We start from the raw sequence: 6000 nt of genomic DNA, 5'->3' as shown, positions 1-6000 counted from the left end.
TGTAAAATGGGCACCACGGAGTGAGGATTACAGACGCCGACCCGGGAAGAGCCTGCGGTGGTGGCTGCTACCCAGGAGGGGCTGTTTATCGTCGGCCACGGTCATCATGTTCATGCTGAGAACTTTCTTTCTTTATGGATGTGTGTGATAGGAACCTGAATTTACTCACCGGTTTTGGAACATTTCATCCCGACTTCACACTAACTGCTCTTATTAGAATTAACCCTACGAAGAGCCTCCCAGCACAGGAGGTGCAACCCAACACTCTGCCTCCTGCTTCAGTTTATGCAGGTAAAAATAAGTGTGATTGCAGGTGATTCATTTGTCAAACACAAGGTCAGAAATCTTGATTTGTCCGCGTCGTGAAGGAGGCTCCAGGAAGCTCCCTCCATCCTGAGCTGTCTCCCCTCTGACACCGACTGAAATTCCACCATTAGAGCCACAGAACCCCTAGGAGGAGAAGCAATTTAGGAGAAACAGCATCTTGGAGTGAATGCACGGATCCAGGTCAGCAACGGGGAGTGAGTCTCAGCAAGGAAAGGGAGGAAGCACCACAGGCAAATTTTTGGATCTTCTCCGGGGCAGTTAAGAAACCTGCAGCAGCTAAGGGCTGTGAGCTCAGTCTCACCCGCCTACACACGCGAGCACGCGTGCACACACACACACACACACACACACACAGCAGTAATCGCTTTACCCCAGCGGTGGGGCCTTAAGCAGCTCTGGAGCCCACCTCCCCAGCTGCACCGGCCACCACTGTCCCAAGGCAGGTGTCCGAGAGCTTTAGCAAGGACTCTCTTTAGGGCTGGGAGCCAGCAGCTACTGGTGACACACAACCCCCCTCCCCACCTCTCCCTCCCTCTCTCTCTCTCTCTCACATACACACACTCATGCACAGGCACACACAGCACTGAACACACACATAATAGACACAGGTACACACCGAACTGTCCTCCCAAAGGTATGACACATCCAGAGAGGCCACATGGAATCGTCCTGCCCAGGAGAAAGCTATAGCCCTGCAATCGCAGAAACAAGGGAGCTACACAGAGAGGCTCCTTCAAGCCCAGATCTTTCCCCACCACTGCTAGGTCTCCCACTGCCCCCCTAGTCCCCCATTCCTGCCCCTAGCCAGGCATTCTGCCCCCGCCCCCAGGCTCTTAGCTAACCTCCCACACAAGAGCCCCACATCTTCTCTCCAGGACCAAGCCCCATCGGGGTCCTTTGGGACCTCTGCCGCCCCCCACCCCCCAGGAAACTTCTCACCCTCCTGTGCTTCCCCCATCAATGCCCCCCCAGCCCTGGAACTGCAAGAACCCGGGAGCAAGGAGCGCGTCTGCCATGGCCCCACTCGGAGGTGCAGGACCGCAGCCTTCCCCTCCCCTTGCCAGGGGCTCACCCCTCATCTCCCCTCCTTGGGGAGCTGCTGGAGGCTCTTCTCATTTTCCAACGAGCGAGTGAAAACAGAGATTAGAGCAATTAGAGAAAAGTCATCAGAGGGCAAGACAGGAGCCACCACCGCACCTAATTACCAGCTCCAGCAAGGCATGGTGAAGCACAGACTCACACAGATGACAAATTTGCACAAATTCCAAGGCAGGGAGGGGCAGGAAAGGGGAGCCAAGTTCCATTTTAGATTCTCTTGTTTTTGTTTCAACCTGCTCTCTGCTGTTTGCAGCAGCTTTCACATCAAATGCGCCCAAGAGAGGCAGACGGGTCGGAAATGATTTCAGTCTCATTCTATAGAAGGGGGCTGGCGCAGGACAGTTTCAGAGGGTCATCCCACAGGTCCAGTCTCCCCGGTGGAAGGTGGGGGTCCGGGTGGCCCCCGCCCCCAGGAGAGGTCCCCTCGTTGGTTGGCCTTCCATTCTGTTTCCTGCTCTTCTCTCCCTGAAAATAATCAGCAAAGGGTTGAGGTACACAGACAGCAATGCTGTCTGGTGCTCATGGTGCAGTCAGATCTGCACGTGGAACAACCTTGCCCCTCACCAAATGGGTAGGATTATTTAACTGATGACTGCTGTTCCCAGCTAGTTGGGTTTTGCTGAGCCTGGGGGATGTGCTGGGCACTTTTCCTCCCTGGCAAGGAGGAGGGGAGGTTTTCTGGGAATCTGAGTGCAGGGGGTCCATTTTCATGTCCCCTTATCTGCTGAGGTTCTTCCTAAACTTGGCCAAGACCCGGAAGCCGCCCCCCAGGCCTCCTAACCTTCCTGCCTGGCCCACCTTGCCCTGAGCCTGGTGCCGGGCAAGAAGCCAGCGGTGATGCAGGAGTGTCCCCTGGTGGTGAGAGCCGGCACTCCTGCCGGAACTCCCACCTGGGATGTAGCTAGCCCCCACTCCACACACACACCACAAGACCGCCCATCTAGGCCAAGGGAAGAGTGGGCGACCGTGCAAGAAGCACAAAGCCCTGAGGCCTGAAGAAGTTGAGAATGGCTCCATTCCTGTTCCAGAAGCAGGGAGCGTGGAGGCTCATGGGTGGCAGGTGGACACCAGGCATAGTCAAGCAAGAGGGCAGGGAGGATGCTCAGTATCCTCAGGGCTCATGAGAGGGGCTTGGGAAATGTGGGATGGATGAATCAAAGAACGAGTGAATGAGCGAATAAATGAATTCATTATTTCCTAAAGGGTGGTGTGAATATCACTAGCCATACATTATAAGGTACTTTTTAGATAATATTGATTAACTTGTTTAAAAATGATATACTTATTTTTTTAACTTGTGTATTTATTTGAGAGATAAAGTATGAGTGGGAGGGACAGAGGGAGAGGGAAAGAGATTCTCAAGCAGACTCTGCTCTGAGTGCTGAGCCCAGTCCGGGGCTTGATCTCACCATCCCTGAGATCATGACCTGAGCCAAAACCCAGAGTTAGATGCTTAACCCCCTGCTCCACCAAGGTGCCACTGATATACTTATTTTTATGTATGTTACTTAAAATATATCTGGCCCGCCCAATCATTTATACAAAATGTGTCTCTAAAATAAATGTCTTGGGGTGGTAGGTTCCAAACGTGGCTGTATGTTGGAATCACTTGGGGAGCTTTAAAAAATATCTCTGGGCAGGTATGCATCACTGACCATCAGGTGGCTGAGGAGGAAGCCCCTGTGTCCTGGACGCTCAAGCTGGGCACCGAATAAGGAGCAGTCTGGCTTCACTGCCATTTGAGATCATGACACTGCCATCACTGGAGAAAGGAAGCCATGCTTGGTGCCCTGGGATCCCCATTCTGGGTGACTGACTGAACTGAATGAACTCGAAGATATCATTGCAAGGAAGAAAAAGTGAGCTCATATTTATGTAAACTACTTCAAGGTAACACAAAGTATAAAATTGATGTGCATTTACTATGATTTTAACATATTAGATAAACATTTCCCATTTATCCACCCTGGACATCCTATTTTATTTACCGTATGTCTTTTTTTAAGATTATTTATTTATTCATGACAGACAGAGAGAGAGAGGCAGAGACACAGGCAGAGGAAGAAGCAGGCTCCCTGCAGGGAGTCGGATGTGGGACTCAATCCTGGACCCTAGGATCATGCCCTGAACCAAAGGCAGACACTCAACTGCTGAGCCACCCAGGCGTCCCTTATGAACATGTATTAACATAAGATGGTTAATGTAGGTATAATCTCTCTGTTTAAATTGGATCCTAGTTTGCTTATCACGATTTTCAGTTACTTTTTTGAGTAGAAGTTGAAGGAGCGAGTGGTTTGGTGTGGGCTTTGTAAAGAGATGCTGTTTGCTTCTAAATCTACATGTAGTCTAGAGAGTGTAGGTTGAATTAATACCTAATGTGAGTTGTAGTCGTGTTAGATACTATTAATAAGAGAAAAGAACTTCCAGTTGTGAATTTTCATGGCAATACCCCTGGGAAGGAATTGATAGGAATAAATTCTGTATTATTTGCAAAGATTGGCATACACATTGAAATTTGAGTCTGATTTTTTATAGCAGTTTAATGGTATTCAGATAGCGGCTTTTTTTTAAGACTTTGAACAGATCCGTAAAACACAAAATATGAATAGATTTGTCACAGCGCAGAGTCAAAAATTAGTCCTGTTGATGGCAAGTTATTTGATATTAATTCCATTTCATGAACAAATGCAATTAAGTTACAAATCCCTCAACAGAGTGCAGTGTTGGGCCAGTGTTTTAATCGGTATCAGGAAATGTCAGATTAGCATCCCCAAGGAAGAAGAAATCTTTGGCACAATGCCGAAAACATATGTGTTAGTTTTAAAGCTGTGCCTTCCTCTCTTACATGGCTACAGGGAATATAAATCAGTACATCCTCTCTCAAGGGCAATTGGAGAGTATCCACCTAAATGATAAATGCACCTTCTCTCTAATTCACCAGTCCTACTGCTAGGAAATTATCCTCCAAAATACTTAGCACGTGAGCCTAATAACATATGTACAAGAAAATTCACTGTAGCATTTTTTTTTTTTTTGAAGAGCATGTGACTAGAAACAGCCCGAATATCCATCAATAGAGGACCGGTTAATAAAAAACTGGATAGCTATTCTTTGAAACACCACATGGCTGTAAAAAAGAATGAGGACTCATCAACAACAGAAAATAACCTGATTAAAAATGGGGCAAAGAACTTGAGAAGACAGTTCTCCAAAGAGGATGTACAAATGGCCAATAAGCACACGAGAAGATGCTCAGCATCACTAACCATTAGGGAAATGTAGATCAAAACCGCAATGAGCTAGCACCTCACACCCATTTGGAGGACTATTATTTTTTTAAAGAAAGACAGAAAAATAACAAGTGGGGGGAGGGTGTGGAGAAAATGAAACACTTGTGAATTGCTAGTGGGAATGTAAAACGGTGCAGCTGCTGTGAAAACGGCCGTTCCTCCAAAAGATTAAACATAGAATTACCGTGTGATCCAGCAATTCCACCCTGAGTATATTCCCCAGAGAACTGAAAGCAGGGATGAAAACAGATATTTGTACACCTGCTATGTTCACAGCAGCATTATTCACAATATCCAAAGGATGGAAGTGACCCAAGTGCCCATGGGTGGATGAATGGACAAAATAACACACACAGATGATGGAATAGTCTGAAGCTGTGAAAAGGAAGGGAATCCTGATGCATCCTGCAGCATGGAGAAACCTTGGGAGCATTGTACTTAAACACTATGAAAAAGTTTTGGTGGGGCGCCTGGGTGGCTCAGCAGGTTAAGCATCCAATTTTGCTTTCAGCTCAGGTCATGACTTCATGGGTCCCTGGTGGAGCCCCAAATCAGGCTCTGCCCTCAGCAGGGAGTCTGCTTGAGATTCTCTCCCTCTGCGCTTCCCCCCACACACTTGTGCTCTTTCCCTCCAGCCCAAAAAATAAATAAATCTTTCTTTTTTAAAAAGTTTGGTGGGTGCCTGGGTGGCTCAGTTGGCTAAGCATCTGCCTTCAGCTCAGGTCCTGATCCCAGAGTCCTGGGATGGAGCCTCACATTGGGCTCCCTTCTCAGCAAGGAATTTGCCTCTTCCTCTGCCCCTTCCCCATTTGTGCATGCTCTCTCACTCTCTCTCTGTCTCTCTCTCAAATAAATTAACAAAATATTTTGTAAATTTTTAAAAAAGTTTTGGTGATAGTTGCACAACAACACAAATATGATTAATGTCGCTAATTTATACCATTATATTTAAATTGGTAGTATGCCAAAATTTTTGTTATACACATTTTAACACAATTTTTTAAATTAATAATGTGATTTTTAAAGGAATGCAGGGAGTCTAAGCCCTCCTCTTTGATTAGGGGTCAGCCTTGGTTGCTGGCTTCTAATGAAGTGATGCTCATTCCCTCCTAGGCCAGGTCATAAGAGGCAATCCAGCTTCTACCTAGCTCCATTGGCTGGGAGCCCTGAGCCAACAGATAAGAAGTCCAGCTACCCAGAAAAGTCATACTGACCTCATAGACCTCATAGAGATAGAGGACAATGCCAGCAACTTGAGTCTTCCTCATCCAGGTATCAGACACAT

At 47.3% G+C, this 6000-nt stretch overlaps 1 long non-coding RNA gene across 1 annotated transcript; it reads right to left on the bottom strand.

Annotated features, from left to right (window-relative positions):
• Positions 1-224: 224 nt before the first annotated feature.
• On the bottom strand, positions 225-1453 carry LOC121490659. Its single transcript, XR_005987738.1, has 3 exons — positions 1400-1453; positions 944-1019; positions 225-450 (listed from the first exon to the last, which is right to left on the bottom strand). It is a non-coding gene; the product is annotated as an uncharacterized LOC121490659 (long non-coding RNA).
• Positions 1454-6000: the final 4547 nt, after the last annotated feature.

Source organism: Vulpes lagopus, chromosome 5, assembly GCF_018345385.1.
Source record: "Vulpes lagopus strain Blue_001 chromosome 5, ASM1834538v1, whole genome shotgun sequence".
In the NCBI taxonomy this organism is placed as follows: Eukaryota; Metazoa; Chordata; class Mammalia; order Carnivora; family Canidae; genus Vulpes; species Vulpes lagopus.
Note: the sequence above shows the minus strand (reverse complement) of the source record. Positions and strands in the feature narration are given on the sequence as shown.